Raw genomic sequence first — 19,549 nt, 5'->3', positions numbered from 1 at the left:
ATGATTAAATGTTCAGTGGCAATCTGAGACCATTGATACATGATCCTTTCAAGTCATAAGAAAGGGAGGAACGCATACTTGATGCCCGATTTGCCTTGCAATTTTCAAAGACTTGCAACATGTAAAGTGTTAGTCACAATTCCAATCATGATTAACAATGCATTTTGAAAGACTGCATTTATTTTACTTTCCATGAAGCCTTGCATAGTACAGGCTTTGCAAAGGAAAAAACTGAATAACAGATTGGGGTACGGTTCCTAAACGCTTAGTTTCATTTGAACATGTTTTACAGTTCTGTGCACTTGACTGTCTCCTTGTCTCCCTGTGTACAGTTTCCTAACGAGACAAACTTGGAAAGTGTTTGCCTCCTACCCATTATATGTTTTTTTTTTTTTTAAATGTGCATTTTATTTATATGATTTAAACTGCCCCGACCCTTCTACGGGTCTCTGGTACTTTGCTTGACTACAGCGCAGACACTTTTTTCTTTACCTCAAAAACAGTAATATTGTGTTATTTTCATTCTGGACTTAAGCATATTGACATCTATGAGTCAGCGCTGACTAAGGCTAAACAGACGAACGAATCTTGTTGCTGTCACAAGCGAGGAGCTAAATTCCTCTGCAAAAGTCACCCAGAACGTGTTTTTTGATGTATCACCATCCTCCAACCCTCTCCAAGCTAAAGTTGAACTTTTCTGGCTTTAGCAACATGTGGTCAAATTCCTCCTTCTTCAGATAAGGTTTAGAGTTTGGAGGAAAGAACTACCGTAAGTCGCAAGAGAGCAGAGATCACAGGCTACACAGCACTGCAAGGGTCGAAATGAAGCCCTAAGTTTGCTTTCAATTACAGCATCAAAAGAGTTTTACAAACAGAAGAATGTAAAATTAGGATGCTCTGCTGAGAAAAATGAATTGTGGTGAAAATGCAAAAACTTCAGAACTTTGAAGCAAGAGTATTATAAGTACTTAGTTAGTCGGTGCTATTGGACAAGGGGAGAATGCAAAGTGGAACCTGGTCCCAGGAGTAGGAGTCTAGTCCAAAGAGCTTAAGATAAACGGCAAGCCCAGTCACATAGATAATGCCTAAGATGGCCACCGGACGAGAACTCCTCCACTGAGCTCCTGGGTTAGGGATCACCAAATCGGTGGATATCCGTGTTCAACCCAGTCACCCATCATCTGCTTGCTCCCCATCGTCAACTCACAGCATCAGTGGACCCTCCGCTTCGACGTGACGATACGGATCCCTCTCACCTCACCTGGGGCCATTGATCAACTGTGCGGGCCGCTGAATGATTATGCCGGTAGCCTCGATCCTGTCGGACGGTCGGAGCCCCCTCTGAGTTGCCCGTGATAAGAATCCCGGCAGACCGTGAGCTGCACCGTGTCTCCGGCGGACGACAGTAGGAGGACAGAAGGTCGTCTCCATTGCAAGGTTGGTCTGTGGCCCACGGGCGATCGCCCAGGATCTCAGAAGTTGCGGTGAGTCCCCCTCTCCTGCGCGGCAATCAGCTCACCACCCTGGGTTCCCCATGCCCACTGCCTGCAACGATCTGGCACGTTGATGTGGTGCCCTCTTTGACTCTCCGGATAGCGGCCGCAGCACCCAGCGGGAGACGTATCCCCTTTCTGCCGCTGCCGCTCCAGGCACACTTTTGGTAATTTCGATCGCGCCCTTCCCACCAGGGCCGATCGTGGTTTTGAAAGCAGCGTCTCAGTTTGGTTGCTCAGGGCGTCCCGGTGCAAGCCCTTCCTTTCCGGTAGCAATCATGAGAGCCCCCGCTAATGGAGGCTCACTGCGGCTCCAGGTCTGAGAGGATCATGATTTGGGCTCAAGCCCCTCTGTGGAAAGTGTAACTATTTGAAATGTCTGCATAATGAAGAGACAGTTTGCATAACTGTACTGTTTGGTCAGTTGGTACCTCTTTACAGCAACATTATTGCCCGGCCATTTTGATCAACAGGGTTGCTCCTCCTCACTGCCTCGTTTCTACAAACCACAGGGCTGCAAAGGGCAACAGCAATAGAAAGAGGACTGCACTTGGCAACTAAAAAGGGACTACAATGGCAGTCTGAGACAGGTTCTACAAGTTGGCAGCCATCTTGGAAAGGCTTGGTCCAACTACAGTTCTAACTGAAAGTAGGTTTGGTTTGCACTATTGGTATAAGATTTCTCTAGCTCCGTTTTGCCTATCCGTGCCATAACATCTAGTTTGCTCTTTGGGTTCCATCCAAACTGGTCACGGTCTTAAGGAAACAGAGGATAGTAAAGGTCCCAGCAGGGTCCACTGTAGGACTCTTGCCTGCTGCATATGGCTGGTCACGACAATGAATAAAAGAGAAGTCCTCTTAACACCTTCCATGCACCACGGATTTCCCACCAACGGTGAAGCCGCTACCATCGGGCAATAACCACACTATCAAAATGGATTTAAGCCCTGACCCCTCAGGTCCCAATGCTTTCATCATCAACTACCCACCCAACCTTTCGAAAAACGCAGCCAAAAACCACAAGCATCACCTACGAAGGTCTAGGCCCGAAAACTTTAATCTCAGACGTCTATTATTGTGCAAACAAAGGTAGCAGAGTTAATGACCTTATTTTCTACACCAGAAAAAGAGCTTGTTGGCGTGAAGTCCTCTACTCTATGCTCTGAATATCATGTACCAGGAAAACACCCTATGGTCTCAAACTGACTACAGCTCCTTCGCCCTCGCTCAACGCCAATGCCACCATCACCCTCTATAACAATGGGATCATCCTTATACAAGCGTCTAATGCCAATCTGATTAAGTCAGCCAATATCTTCCCGTCCCTCAAGCATGCGGCCTCAGCGAAGTCCATTGACACCCACCCTCATTCTTCCAGCAATCAGGTCATCACCAGTCCCCCCCACCTCTCAGCCTAGACCCTCGCTCCCTTTGAATTACTCCTCGCTGCCAGGTGATCACAGTGTGGCTCAGTCCCATGTGAGGTGCCCCAACCTTCTAGTCCCTTGACCCAAAAGGTGATAAACATCGCAGAGCAGCTCGGTGCACAACCAACTAGTCCGGTTCTCTCTGTTCCTGGCACGGAGAGCGCACCCAGTTCCCTATTTTCATTGCCCCAGCAATTGAGGGACATCTCGAGTCCTCTTGGCATACAGTCAGCTAGTCCGACCCCTTCTGCTCCGCGCACGAAAAGATCCCCATGTGACCGTGTATCATTGCCTTCATCAATTGAACACTCGTCCCTCATCCCTCCCCCAACGCCACATACCAAGCGGGTGAATGGACAAATGCCCCACTCCTGCCATGATTTGCCATACCCTCGATCTCCGGTAGGACTTGCTCAGGACCCCCAGAGATATGGTCTGACCAATGTCGCTAACGCTACATCTCTGGCACAATGCTTATGCACCCACACGGCCCAGAAGAGCTGAGACCTTGGCGTCCAATGATCTTAATGACTTTCACAACTCCTACTCGACTAGGTCCAATCCCAACTTGACCCCGCCGAAGCACATACAAACCATCCATCCTAACCTGCACAGAGAACCTCCTCATAATCTTAGAGTCATCAATAAAGACAATCTCACGCGTGTGAATATCACCCAGACTCCTTCAGCCACAAATCCTCCATGTTTGAAATGTGTACTACTCAATTGCAGGTCTGCCAGCAAACATGCCTCCTAAATATTCGACTAAATTCAACACAATGATCTTGATATCATCATCCTTACTGAATTCTGGCTAAATCCAGCCTCCACTCCTATTTTAGACCTCCTTGTACCTCCTACTCACGACATAATTAGGCTAGACAGAGTTAGGAAGCATAGAGGGGGCCTAGCCTGCATTCATAGAAACACACTATCGATTTCCCACACAGAATCCTCTCCGCCCTCTGCCTGTGAATATCTTTGTCTCAACATCGCAAGTAACAACCAGCCGGTCTGCAAACTTCACACCTTTTATCACCCTCCGGAAGACAACCTCCTTTTCATTGAACAAATAATGGAGATCATCTCGAGTAATGTCGACTGAGCCATCTCCCAAATCTTTCTTGGCGATTTCAATCTCCATTGGTCTAATCCTAATGACCAAGCGGTTACTTGCCTTAGAGACTTTTTGAAGGATCATGAACTTAAGCAGCACTGTGACCAGCCAACACACAACAAAGGTGAAAATTTAGACCTCATTATCTCAAAAGGGTAGTCCATCACACTTGAATCCATTACCCCTTGCGATTGGTCAGACCACCACTGCATTCTCAACATGGAGGTGAAGTTGAGGAAGGCTCATCCAACGAAATCTAAGATCTGGAAAAGGTATTTCAGATCTATAAACCCAGTTGAATTAGCTGCCCACTGTAAAACTGCCCTCTCCTCCCAAGCCGACTTGAGTGAGGTTCAGTTACTCACCGACGCTTACAACTCGACCATCTCTAACATCTTGGATGACATTGCACCTCTTTAACTAAAAAATACCTCAACAAAAAAATCCAAACCATGGTACAACGACAATCTAAACACAGACCGACGCAACCTCAGGGCAGCTGAACGAGCCTGGAAATCAAATCCCCCTTGGATCACATAAAATTCCTTAGAGATGTCAGGAGTGTATATAACAAGCAAATCAAGTGCGCTAAGGCAGATTACTTCAGACAACAACTTGATCAAGCCGCTAATCGCCCCAAGAAACTCTTTGAACTGGTCAAACAACAATCAACTTCGGGTACATATCACTCTGTCTCCAATGTCAGCCCACTGTCTGGTGATGAATTTTCTGCTTTCTTCATTGAGAAATCAAGACTCCAGTGAACTTGCCTCCAAGAAGGCTCTACTGCCAGCTTCTGGGTCCGCACCACCTTTGTCATAGATAAGCCCAATCTCATAAGCCTGATCATCAAGAACAAGGCCTCATGGAACACTTTTACCCCATTCAGTGAAAAAGACATCCACAGGATTCTTCAGAACATCAATCCATCCAACCACTGACCCATTGCCCCCAACCATCTTCAAAGAAATCAAGAATGCTCTCATCCCCACATGGACAAGGATAGTAAACGCTTCTCTATCCCAAGGCACGATCCCTGCCTGTCTAAAAGCAGCGCAGGTATCACCCATACTAAAAAAAACAACCGCCGAGAAATCTGACCTCAATAATTTCTGCCCCATATCTAACATCCCCACTCTAGCTAAACTACTCGAAAAATGTGTGCAATCCCAACTTTGTGCTCACATGGAGAATTTCCAACTCCTTAAACAACATCAATCAGGCTTTCGGAAGAGGCACAGCACAGAATCGGCACTCACGCACGTTATTGACGACATATTAAATATACTCGATCAAAATAGCTCCTGCCTCCTGATCGTCCTTGATCCTTCCTCCGCATTCGACACGGTTAATCACGACAACCTCATTTCCACTCTGAAGAACAGGATGGGATTCTCGGGTCTGGTGCTACAATGGTTCTCCTCCTTCCTCCACCACAGAACACAAAGAGTCAAGGCAAACCACTCCCTCTCCCAGCCCTCTCCAGTACTGATGGGTGTCCCCCAATGGTCCACCCTCTCTCCTATCTTTTTCAACCTCTTTTTGGAACCTCTAGCTAATTCTCTAAATGACATGAACATTCCCTTCCATATGTATGCAGACGACACACAACTTTACCTGAAAACCTCATCCCTGGATAACATCATTTCACTCAACTCTACCTTAACGTCTACTCAAAATTGGTTAACTGAGAACCACCTCCTGCTCAACACTTCCAAAACTGAATTCCTTGTCATCTCTCCTCCGAACCACTCCTTCAAGCTAGACCTTTGGTTGACTCACTTCACTGCTTTCAATTGCACCCCTCTCATCACAGACTCTGCCAAATCCCTCGGAATCACCTTGGACAAGCACCTGAATATGAAAAATCATATTAGCAATATATGTAAGGGAGCTAATCACTTGACGAGGACACTCAGAAATATCAAGCCCTTCCTTCCACAACATGACTTCAAACATGCGGTCCAAGCACTGGTCTTGTCGAGGCTAGATTATGGCAGCGCTACGCTTTGTGGCGTTCCCAAGTACACCCTGGCTCCACTGAGGTCAGCACCGAACGTTGCGGCCGGACTAGGTACTGGTACCAAACGAAATGAGCACATCTTGCGAGTCCTAAAGTCTCTTAAATGGTTGCCCTACGAAGCCCGAATCCAGTTAAAGATTATTGTTCTAGCGCACAGAGCCTTGCTCGACAACACACCCAGGTACCTGGCACAAAAGCTTGAATGATCATGTGGCGAGAGAGCTTCAAAAAGCGCTAACATCTTCCTCCTGAAACCACGTATCATGAATAAAAAGAGTACTTGTCGTCGAGCCTTTTCAGGTGCTGCACCAAAGAACTGGAACTCTCTTCCACCGGATTTGCGTAGAATATCATCAATAACTGATTTCAAACTTGAAGCCATAAGATTCCTGAACAAATTCTTACCTTAATTTGGGCGATGTGCATTCGCGCGCAACCATTGATCCTACAACAGGTGTTGATTGACTCTACATCCTTTTTACCATCCTTTGTAAGGCTTGCCCCCCGTAGCAGCCTGTTATTGACCTGTTTATTTCATTACTCGCTGTGTACCACCTGTCTGTGATTATTGTGACTTTAATTGTTTGGTATTCTTATCTGGTATCGTTACTGGAGCTGTATTCTCCCTCTCTTCTCGTTGTGTATAACTTGTATGTGATTTCTTGTGACTACAACTGGTTGGCATTTTTACTTGATATCGTTACTGGAATAGTACTCTCCCTTTTGTAAAGCGCTCTGATATCCCTCGGGATCTGGTTCACGCTATTTAAAACTTTATAAAATAAAAATAAAAATAAAATAAATAAAAATTGTGGGATCATCAGTGAGATGCATCTTGAGTGCGTATGACAAAGAGACCATGGTGGGATGTGCAGAACTACGGCACTTAAGGGGTCTAAAGAGAAAAAGGAAATATTATGCAGCTGCTATTTCTAACACTTCAGATCCATGGACTGTAATTTCATAATCTTTTTTAGCTCCTCTGTGTCAATGCACCTGAACGGGTAGCATAGCACAAACCAGCTGAACCCTCCACAAAAGCAGCTGTCTGACCCCAAAATCGTTGACCTCAACGATGAGGTGTAACAAGAGTGTCTCAATGCACGTAAAGAAGGTCGCATTGAGGAACACTAAAAAGTGCTGGGCGCTCAAATTAATTTAAGCCACTGGTAAATACTCTGGGACGCAAGCCAGTCTATCATTGTTTTCCCGTCATGCAATAACCAGCAAATGTAAACCAGCCTTGGTCCTCCTCCAATAGGAACAGTCCATTTCAGACAGATAGGCAACCCCTTGCCCCTAAATGAGTAACCCCAAACAAGTTTGGACTTACTTGGGCCTCATCAGTGGGGGTGCAGTGTAAGGCCTATGGCACAGTGAGTATGGTACCCACATCTGGGCATACCCATTGCACCTAGCATGTCACACTGACACGAAAAGAAAAAAAAAGGGATGGGTGGATATCTTGAAATAATCTCAGTCAGTGATATTTACTCCTGCCACAATGCAGCCCATCCTTTTTTGAAGCCCACCATGCCTCCTCAGAGAGATTCTAGCTATATGCAACCCATAGACCAAACTGAACTGCCAGGCAAGGTCCCCTCTGAACGAGAACACAAGCAACTCCAGAATAGACCCTGCTGGAGCAGGACCAAGAGTAATTTGTATATGGCAGATCTCAGTCTAGAGTGGCATAGTGGGTGAAAACCAATTGCTTGGAATGTGTCTCACAGCGATCGCCAGTGGCTGAGATTAATACAAGCATTCATTCCATCACCTAGCTACCTGTTGCAGTAGACACCCTAGTTGAGATGGGTATGAACAGACCTGGGTCCTAGGATCTCTATGAAACAGAACTCAACCTATAGCTCCCTGATTAAACCTAACTATGTTGGAACCGGTATGGGGTTGCTTGTATTCCTTTCTAGAGGGGAATTGGCTTGGCAGTTCAGGCTGCACGTTTCCTATTGGAGGAAGTCAAAGACAGGGTTGCATGTTGCAGGTCTCTGCCTAGAGTGGCATTGTGGGTGAAAAACGATGGCATGGACTGCAGGCCATCACTTGTTTGTTTGTTGCATAAAGAAAGAGGGTCACTGCCTTCTGGAACACGCTTAAACTCTCCCTAATGGGGAAGATTGCCTTAATAAAGATGGTGGTCCTACCTCGATGTCTATATACAATGCAAGGCTCCTTCTTTGAACTTCCACATCGGGTATTCAGGGAACTGGATACACTGCTGGTCCAATTATTATGGAATGGAAAGCGATGCAGGATTAGTCTGGAAGTCATGAAACGTAGATGGGGCAAAGGGGGTTTAGAGATCCCAGATCTGGAACTTTATTATTTTGCATCACAATTACAACATGCTATATAGCCTGGTTGGACACGGATCCCTCTTGGGAGAGGTCCCTGCTGGCAGGTACGTACGAGGACCGACAGCTAGGGGCGCTTCTGTGGCGGGCTGGCGGGCACAGGGAGCACGGTCCTCCATTGGTGTGGCTTGTGGCTGCAATTTGGAATCGGGTGATACGTAGACTAATCCGGGAACGACCGTTTGCCCCGGAGGCGGACTTCTGGCTGATGCCACCCTTTGCCCAAATAGACCAGGTGATGTCCATAGAGGCATGGAAGACTGGGGGCTGCCTGATGCTGTCTGACTTCTACCCGGACAATAAATTCATCACTTACCAGGAGGCGGTGACCACCTTCGAGCTGAGAGCAGAGGAGTTTCTGCAATACGCTAAAATAGCGGCAACAGCGTGGCAATTATGGCCCACGTTTCCAGAAGCTCCGGGGCACACCCAAACCCTGGTCACTATGATCGCCATGGCGGGGGATGCGGAAGTGTGTTACTCACCTCTACAGGGCGCTGAGGGACGATAAAAAGAATGGCCCCCTCAAAATAGAAGAAAAATGGCAGCAGGTGTGTCCGCAGGAGGTCACAACACGAAATTGGGAAAAAATACACAAGAGTGTACGGAAGGTGTCGGTGAGCAACCGCTTTAAACAAATCCAGTACAATATAATACAAATGACCTACCTCTCACCCAGCAGGCTACAAGCCATTGATGGTTCCAGGGATCCACACTGCCCTAGATGTCGCTATGATCAGGCAGATTTTCTGCATATGGTGTGGACGTGCCCAACGATCCAGACGTACTGGGTGGCGGTCCTCAAGGATCTGACCAGGAAAATGGGGTGACCAATAGCCTTGGACCCACGCACTTGTCTTCTGGGCTTGATTCCGCGATATCCTAAGCATAAGATAAGTAGGCGGTTCCTGGTTTTGGGCCTGGTTATAGCCAAGCGACGTATTGCGATCCATTGGTTAACCCAGCATGGACCGCTACTGACAAAATGGAGGACTGATCTAAGTGAGTGGGCCTTGGCAGAGGAGAGGCACATACGGAACACCAGGAGGGATGCCAAACTGCCCGAGGTGCTAATGGCATGAGGAGTGATGATGCAGGAGATAGCAGGACAGGCCTCCCAACTTACACCAGACAGCGCAGGTGAGACGTCTTCCATAGAGGGGGCGGCCCCAGGACAGAGGGGGAGACACTGGGTGACCCCACATGAATATTATGATGCATAGACCTCGAGTTACATAGACCCGGCGGGGGGAGGGAACTGGGAGGGGAGGTTGAGAGGGGGTTGGAAGGGAGGCGCGGGGAGTTTAATACAGTTGAGTTTGATTAAGCACATAAAAAACAAAAACGAAGAAAATGATGAAGATTGAGGAATCTCCATGGTTGCGAACTCAGGTATAATCTTTGACATGTATTCTTATTGTAATGTACACCACCTCGGCTGAGGTGGACAAACTGTATAATTTTTGTTTTATATGTGAGCTGCTGATTTGGAGAAAAAAACCTAATAAAGAAATTTAAAAAAAAAAAAAGAAAGAGGGTCATAACTGGGTATGACTACTCCACCTATGGAAATTCTTGGGCTAATTCTGAAAAGCAACAGACATGAACCTCTTGTGATGCACTCACAAATGTATTCACCGCTCAGCTGTAGAAAACTCAATAGTTTAAGCCCAGTGTAATGTGGTATGGCGCAGGTATAGTACAGATAGCTGAAAGGGCAGGGGAAGGACAATGTACATGAGGAGCACACAGGTTACACAGGCCACCCAGGGATGCAACAATGAGGGCACTTCAATTGATATTTGGCATAGATCCATGCTAATCTGTATGCTTGTTATATGAATATGAACACAGATATGCTTGTCTACATGTGAAAGCCCTGTGCATTTCACATAAAGATGTGCAAACAAAATCTATGATCTATGGATAGGAGGGATCTCCTTGCAGACACGTATTCAGCTCAGAGTGCAGAAAGCTTGAATAATATCTCTTTCTCTCGCAGCATGCTGGATGCCCTATGGGCTCACTTCCTATTTACAGGTGTCATTGGTTATTGATCCCTACTGAAACCTTAAACAGGTTGTGGCAGAGCTCAGGCTGAGATTCCATGATAAATTTCAAAATGTTTTATGGCCACAATTTACCTACTTTTGTAAAAAATACTAAACCCCACCACCTTTCCCCCGTCTGATCAGAATTTCTGCTGGAAACAACGTCCATTACCTTCAAGTTCACAGCACACATTTGCCTTGCATACCTACCTACATTCAACAATAGTAACAGCTGCAAAAATGTCTTTGTCTTGTGTTAAATACTAGTTGGGTTATATGAATGTATGGATGAATGTGGCTGCTGTAAACATACAGAGCCTTTATGTAGCTGTTGGGGCGATCCTGCCCCCTGCATGATAAACAGGAGTGTTCCCCTACCCTGTGAGTTCACCTGCGTATGAAAGCAGTATCCTGATATTATTTTGACCCTGGCATGAAGCTAAGTCCTTGACAATGAGAGATCCAGGACCTCCCCTGCAACCTGGAGAGGCACATCAAGCCAGCCCTCATAGTAGACGGTGGACTGCTGTCCATGTCCTGGGTGTATGACATCAAGGGGTTGTGGCAAAGTCCCTGTTTAGTGAATTTGTAATGTAACTAGATAATTTTCTCTGTGTTAGCACAGTGTGGCCTACTAACCTCTCTTGTGTAAAGTTCTACTGTTATGTGTAGGCCAAAAACGTACACTGACATATTGTGCCATACAGTGTACATTTAGCACATGCATGGTAGGAGTGAGGACATGGCCAGTCGGCTCCATTTTGGATGCCTCTAGCTTAACATGCCACAAGATAGACAATGAGGATGGATTCCTCAGACGATGGAAGTGTATTGCCTGCACTCCAGTGACTAGAGGGCGGAGACCCAGTCACTCTAGTGAGGGGGACAGTGTTCCCTTTAGAAATTCCACGAGGGCTTTCTTAACAAGGACTGCTGATCAGTTCTACCTGAGCACTGCCATTTAGCAGATAGTCAGAAAGGGGTGGGTCTGTAGTTTCTGTTGTTCTAGGCATGACCTCCCCTTCTGTATGTTCCTGATTATTGCTTAATGTAGGTGAAGACAGCGAGGTTCAGAGAATTCACATTTCATTGTGCCCCTGTTTGCAAACTTCTGCTTGGACTGGTCCCTCTTCCACGTGCTGTGGGAACCAACACTTTGCACAAAGGCTGTGTCTAGAGAGCAGACTGAAAGGGACATTTGGAAGAAAACCAACCCACACCAGTTCTGAAACCCTTCTCTAGAAGATGTGTATAAAAGTGGGATCCAAACCACCCCACTTTGTTTCAGTTCCAAGTTCTTCATGATAAAGAAAGATAGTGCTCTGCAGAGTACTCAAATGACTGCTGTATGACCAGGACTGATATCTCCATGACAGCCAGTGACCCAGAGATTAGGGGACATCACCTGAAGTCTGAACTTTCCACTAGAATAGCTGAGGGTCTGCCTAGAGCCTAGAAGGGTGCTTGCTTGCTGAGAGAGGAAACAAGTATGGCTGGTATTGTAGGAGAACACACTGTCCAGGAGGAGAAGTGAACAATAGCAATTTCCGTGGTCGATCCAATAACCCTAAGAACCAGGGTTCACTCAGAAGCCAAAAATAATATGGATTAAAAAAACAACCCAAGGTTAGCCAAAAAAGTGTAGGTATACAAAGAAAAATATTCCCTTGTAAAATGACTTCACACACTATAACAGATTTCGGAAAAAGAGATTATTTCAATATACAAGAGGATAATTATTCAAACAGGCCGACATTTGGTGATGGCTTCTTCCAAGTTCTTTCCGTATACGCACATTTTTGGTGAATTATTTTGCTCAATTCTTCTTTTCTTTTTGTTTAGGTTGCATTCTACTAAATGCCCTTGTGACACAATGACCTGATGATGGCCCTGGTCAAGTTTATCTTTGGGCTAAAAAGTTGACTTTCTTTCACATAATATGGACAGTTTGAATTGGTTTAAGCTATGACCGCACATCTTCAATTGAATATGCAATATTGTCAATTGTCAATTGGCCATCATTTTGCTTTATTTAGTCTGTCATTGTAGCTTATTAGTCGGTATTGTATATCAGTCTGTCTTGATTGCTCCAGAATTTCTTGAATGTCCGGATTACTGTTTGATTCTTTTGCTTTAAATTTTGAAACGCTTTGACATTTTGAATAATTATCCTTCAATTTATTCAAATAATCTTTCTTTTTCTTAATCTGTTACAGTGTGTGTGAAGTCATTTTGCAAGGGAGCAATATTCTTTGTATACGTACACTTTTTTGGCTTACCTTGGGTTGTTTTTCTAATCTTTATTATTTTTTATTTTTCCCGAATTGACCTCAGCTTTTGTTAAAGGGAAAGCAAAGCATGTTCCCAGCATGGGGAATAGCCAGAGAAAGCAAGAGACTGCCATGGACCACAGCCAAGAACAACCCGAACATGGATGTCGGTTCCCGGTCTCACTATATGGTTCTCAGAATGAATCACATCAAGTATCCTACAGAAAGCAAGTTACAAGTAGGATTGGTATTCCAGCTGTGGCTGAAACACTTGTGCTGTTGCTGTCACAATCAATGCCCGGATACTTCAGCAATGCCAAGGTGTGCACCCTGATCAGCCCGGAGGCCCCAGCTGCTGTAGTCATAATCAAGATCATCCAGACACCAAACCTGGTGAGCCTGCATCCTCTCTGATCAGATGCCAGGGACCATGGGCACTAGCAAACTCAGTTTACCGGAGTGTGGGCACTTAAAAGTGTATCACCTAGAATCACAAGCAACAAAACTCTGTATTGCATTTCCATAATTGTTTGCATAGTAATATTATAGTTGTGTGATTAAAATGCTTATTTTTACTGAAAGGACAAGCTCTAGACTGAATAATACTTATTATGTCTAAGTTGATTTTCAAGTGCTGCTGAGCTACTGTCCCCCGCCACTACCTCCCAAAAAAGCCTGTGACTGCTAGTCCTCCTTGCTGCCTTAACAGTCAAGTACAGAAAGGATTGCACTTGGCACAGTTTGCTGAGCCATAGTATGATGTATACTAGGACACCAATGGCAAAGGACCTCAACCACTACAGCTGGGGCCAAGTAGTCCCCGTCGGCCCTGTAGCCCCCTAATGAGGCCAGATAGCAGGTTTGTGGATTATCATTCAAGGCCCGTGATAGCCAGAGATGGCTGACAATGCCATAGTGCATTGACAGTCCCATCCTAATAAATGACCCTCACAGTTGTGTTTTACTCGGTGCAGAGTAGACCAGTGCAGCCATCAAAGCATTGTACACGGTGGTGATAAAATTTCAACCAAATAAGACTTGTACAATAGGAAAATATGGACAAAGTCTGACTCTCTACAAATCATCAATGAAGAGACTATGTTTTGTTATGTGGGCATATAGATATAAGAGGGATGGGGAACTCTCTTAAATTATTCTAGGTCAGACATTGTAAAAAATAATGGCAGGAAATTACAGAATATATTGGGACACATCGAGAGAAGGGTGGCTTATGTTTTCCTTTTTTTTTTATTTTACACAGAATATATTACTATGTTTTGTGTCTAAGTCAAAGGATACAGTCAATTGTGTTCACAAAGTAACCAAGCGAGACTTGGTGGATAGCCAAAGGTTGCATGAACTACCTTTAAGAGAACTCATGCTGCATGGTGGAAACAAGACTGAGGGAGCTTGCCCACAGTGGTAGGCACCTGAGATTATTTAAGTGTTATGAGGATAGATTGAAGATGCTCGTCAATAAGGTGTTGCCTAATCGACAGATGGAGAGTGCGAGGAGATGGAAGTTAAAATGCTGGTATTGAGAAGTTATCTGTTGCTTCTAAGAAATGTATAGCTTCAAGTTGTTTGACTGAAGACACTTCTAGACACAGATGTGCATCATTAGTATGTTAATTGCTGTAGTACCAGCCTGGACTTCATACCTAATTGAGGCTGTCCGTACAGACTGAAGAGCATATGTAATAGAATAATTCAATGGGGCACTCCGTATTGCATCATGACAGGGGTGGACCTAGAGTTGTGATTTTGCTCAACAGGAAGAGAGGATTCTTGCAATGAGTTGAACAGGGCAAATAACATACTTTTAAGATCAATAAAGTTCTAGAGGATGTTGACAAAAACTCTTTGGTTAATCATGCTGAAGGTTACCAAAAACTCAACCAGTTCTGGTAGAAATACACCTTCATTGCAACATCAGATTGCCTTGCTTTTTCCCACCTGCATCCTGGTAGAATCCCAATTGGTTTAGCAATGCAACTACATGTACAATCTTCAAGCTGTATTGTTGTATAGCCATGGTGTAGAGGCAAATCATGAGACTAGTTTTTGATGGGAGGCTTTTGTGTGTTATTGTTATGAAAGGTGCACATTTTATATGCTGTTCCGTGAATTTTACTGAGAAAAGACGTTTACAACTTGTAAGCATTTCTCTGGGAAGTGAAGTCTCTAAGCAGGCACGTAGCATGTTGGAGAGAGTTAGAAAAACAAATCCTAGATAAATTTAACATCAATGTGGTCAGTTGCCTATTTTATGTATCTGGGGCTTCTTCTAGCTTGATATGGCTTAGCATAGACGTTACGTTTTCTATTATTTCCTCAGCATTTAATATCTGCGTAGAGGTAGATTTTTGCTCTAATTCTACCAGACTATCATGGTGCAACTTTATTCATAACATCAGGACAATGGACTTACTTACTTCTCTATCCATATTGACAGTTGCCCAGTTTAATCACCAAGATATTATTTTCAATTTTTTAGGTTAAAAAATATTAGACAGCCATCTGACAGATCAACTGAATAGTTCTTCGGCTTGTTTCCTTCGATATAATAAGATGGAGTATGGCTAGAGATTGGCAATGCTAGGATGTGTTGAGTGTAGTTTGAAATTGAATGAATTGTCATGAGCAGTGACATTGAGGCCTGTTGAGTGACAGACTGAATTTTAGCTGCCTGGACACATTGCACTGTAGTACTAGCAATTAGAAACATAATATGCTGAGGGATTATTTTCTTTTATTGTTTTGAGCTTAATTACAAAGTTACCTTTTGATACAAGTCACAGAATGGAGTAGGCTTAGGGAAGGAGAGATCCAGAATGTTTTGTGGCATTAATTATGCCTTTACCAAGATATATATATATATATATATATATACATATATATCCCCGGCAGCAGGTTAGCCCAGCACCATGTAACTCTGGGCCATAGCTCACTTAATCTTTCGGACGGCCCCCAGTGCCGGGACACCTCTCCGGAATATATATATATATATTCCAAGTAACCTTTCTTCGATGGATTCAGTTGGGACACTAATCCGGAAACAGGTACGGACACCTCTTCTTTAGTGCAAATTATTTCATTTTTTATTTGTACGCTATGCCGCGTTTCGGTCCACAAGGACCTTGATCACATGACGCGCTGACCACACTTGCCCACTTTTAAAGTGCTAGTGCAACTTATAAACATAGATAACAGACTCTTGTGCCGGGAATCGATTAGCAGCTGATTTGGTTAATGCAAATATAAACAGAAACCAATGTGCAAAGAGCAAGTTGTGGAAAATATGCGCTAATAAATAATTAAAATAATTTAAAAACGCCTAAAATGAGAAACCCTTGACATTTACAAAATAATTACATAATGTACTGGCAGTGATCGCACATGCAATGTTGACACATAAATGTGTTTAAAACATAGTATAAGTTATTAAGCTATATACAAAATAGAGATCTTATTTCCCCCTTTCCAGTATGTATCATAGCTTGTCCTTTAAAACCTCAATGTTATAACAGGCAGGTGACTTTGCTTATAAAATACACCTACTCTACTGTCTGTCTGAATACAGTATATATGTGATACTCAACATTATTAGTCGCTCTCACTGCATCCTATGAATTCCTATATTAATACATTTTATCCAATACATTGCTGTATCAACTCTTGCAAAACATACCTGATGTTATGCCCGTAATAAACCTGCTAATTCCTCTGGTCACTAAAAATAATCCGATATCTACGTTAAAAGAAACCAAGTGCAAACCCTAATATATTCCGTTGCTGATCCTACTTGAGAATCAGTGGGTCATAATTGTGTTTAAGAAAGTTTTTTTTAAAGTGTAAAAAGTTATGAACTAAAACAATTTTTTGTTACTCTTTGTTATATTTTTCTATTTTTATCATTTTAACAATGCATTTATTAAGATAAAAGGGAAAGTGATTTTAAGTAGGGGATGTGCGGAATCATCTCTATGTTATATACAGCTTAAAATGCTAAGTCCAGGATGTCAGAAAATATCAAACCTTGAATTATTAACTTTGGCTGCGTGTATAGATCTTCTGTTGTGTTCAATTCCTGTGGACTTTTACTATTGAGTTCCAAAATATATTTGGTCTCGAGTTTTCGTAGTAAAGCCTCTCTATCTCCGCCTCTTCGTAATGGTGGAATGATATCTATGGCGAAGTATTTCATTTGAGATGCATCATTGCCATGCATCTCATTGAAATGACGAGCCACTGGATAGTTTATATGTTTGTTTGATATGGCTCGCAAATGTTGGAGGATCCGCTTGTGGACTTGCAGTTTTGTGCTTCGCACATACTGCAGTCCACAGGGGCAGTCCAAGATGTAGATGGCATGGTCCGATTTACAGGTGATTAACTTGCTGATTTTGGTGGGCTTGGTGTCAAAGGCCGCTTGGAACGTAGTTTTACTGATTCCATGCTTGCATGCTTTACACGAGGAGCACTTAATGAAACCCTTCCTTTCTGAGAGCCACCCTCGATTCTTCGTCAGTTCTGGGCTGCTATTGACTAGAAAATCACTTGTCGAAGGGGCCTTTCTATATGTGATCGTTGGTCGTGAGGAAAGGACTGGGCCCAGTATAGGATCACTACTTAGCATATACCAATTGTTAGTGATAATTTTACTCAAACTATCCTTTTGTTTGTTAAATGTAAGGATTAGTCTGGGGCTGCTCATGTCAATTGCTGTTTCTTTTTTTGGGTCGTTAATCCTAGTTTTACATATATATATATATGTTACTTCATGTTTGATCACTAGGGAGTTTATTCCACAGGAATGTATCTAGTACTCTAAACAAGTTCTCACAAGAAGAAGAGAGGTTAAACGTAGGAGCAACTAAAGCCTTTAAGAGGCTGAGCGGGAAAAGTACTGGGTCCACAGTAGGTAAAATTTGATGCTAAGCAGCCAGGAGGACCAAGGTTAAAGATTTTGTGGACTAAACAAAGGGCTTTGAAAGCAAACCTTTTTTATGGGTAGCCGAGTAGTAAACCAAAGTTTTGATCAAATTTGTGCAGGTTTAAAATTGCACTAGCAGCGGTATCCTGGATATATTGCAGCTTGTTAAGGTTTCTAAAATTAGTGGCACGAAAAATATGATTGCAATAATCAGTGTGCAAAATCAAGAAAGCATTTATTAATGAGATTCTATGATTCCAGGGTAAAAAGGGAAAATACAACAGAGAGACTATCACCAAGTTCTGTGTGATCTGCGAGTGTGGAACACAGTTGTATGGTAGGAAAATGATGAAATGATGTGCTGTTGCAAGTGATAGGTAGGCACTTTATAGATATGAAGGACATTACATTTGGGATCTGATATTCCAGCTAGATCCCAAGATTATAAATAAATAGAGTATAGGCCAGGGCCAACCGGGTTGTATAGACATATTTATCATCAAAAGTACATTTCCAACTTCTTCATGACATCGGACAACCACAGCATTTTCAGTTCACAGCATGCTGCACAAAGGTAATGACAGTACAAGATGTTTAAGAGGCTTCTGAAACAGACATCCTTCTATGGATCATATGGCAAAGGAGGTAGCTCACAGTTACCAACTTGTGCATCCATCTGAACCGTTGCCCAATAGTTCTTCCACAATCATGCTTGAAATGGGTAGCCTAGTCTAACAGATAGATAATTAGGAATTGTAAAAAATCAAGGACAGATTCAACAAGAAAGCCTAGATCCAGTTAAAGACAGAATACAAAATATGTTAAGCAACAATTTCACTGGGTCAAACATTATACGTTTGATCTAATTTTAGGAAGAAATAAGAGATGTCTTCTATGACATGGCACAAAGAAACCATATATTGGTAGTAATACCACTCCACGCAGCTAAGTGGAAGAAGATAAGTACTTTACTGGAGAACAAGCAGGTACGTGCAGTCACAAGCAGAAATCCCTTCACCTACCAGCCTCCCACCTAACATTCTGGAACTTGTGGCATCCTGTTACCAGAGAACCAGTAACCAGGATACCACATCTCCCTTCTACACAATTAACAAAATAGCAATTATGTTTATAGGTCAAAATCACCAGAACAAATAAGAGAATAATGGAAAATAATGAAAATATTCTACTACATCACAATGCACATTAAATGTTTGACATTCCTATCAACACACAATGCACAAGGTGTTTAACATCCTAAAACCAATTATTGAAACATAAATAGAAGGATATCCTACATATAGACTGATAACGTGAACGGGAGGATATCTTTAATATGGTAGATCCCATACCATCCCCTTTCCTGACAAGAGAAAAACAATATGTTACATGACAAATTTTTTGAACCTCTTAAGTAAAACAATTTGTCTGCCCTTGCGTGTGGCCGTCACTCCACCATCCTGACTTGAAGGAAGTGACGAAGATGCACCATTTGTGTCCTACTCAGACGTAGGGGGATTCACCCTGACTCATGTATCAGTAACTTCCTCCCACATTCAATCCGTAAAAGTATTTGTGTCACTACCGTGGACCTCTTCCCAATCTAGAATTCTGCTGCATCTCGTCATCCTGACAAAATGCCACACTTTCCCATCACTCAATTTTGCAGATTTAGAATACACTTCCTTCACTTGCATGAGATTAGAAAACTTACTTTCTCCCTACCCAATTTCATTCTAACTCAGTCTCCAGGACTTAAATGAATGAACTTCGTGCCATGTCTTTGGTAATAATAAGTCCTGTAAACTTCCTGCATTTTCTTAAGTTTGAGCTCACCACTGCAGGCGACCATTTACTACA

At 43.4% G+C, this 19,549-nt stretch overlaps 1 protein-coding gene and 1 long non-coding RNA gene across 2 annotated transcripts in view; one reads left to right on the top strand and one right to left on the bottom strand.

Annotated features, from left to right (window-relative positions):
• Window positions 1-13,242, top strand: part of LOC146862576 (uncharacterized) — a 276,686-nt gene extending 263,444 nt beyond the window's left edge. The window contains exon 5 of the long non-coding RNA XR_014978153.1: window positions 12,818-13,242. This is a non-coding gene — a long non-coding RNA (uncharacterized LOC146862576). The remainder of the gene's footprint in view (window positions 1-12,817) is intronic.
• Window positions 1-19,549, bottom strand: part of KLHL2 (kelch like family member 2) — a 506,272-nt gene that overhangs the window by 187,519 nt on the left and 299,204 nt on the right. The gene's annotated exons all lie outside the window — the stretch shown is intronic.

Source organism: Triturus cristatus, chromosome 2_2 (assembly GCF_964204655.1).
Source record: "Triturus cristatus chromosome 2_2, aTriCri1.1, whole genome shotgun sequence".
Lineage (NCBI taxonomy): Eukaryota > Metazoa > Chordata > Amphibia > Caudata > Salamandridae > Triturus > Triturus cristatus.
This window is presented reverse-complemented; position numbering and strand designations above follow the sequence as displayed.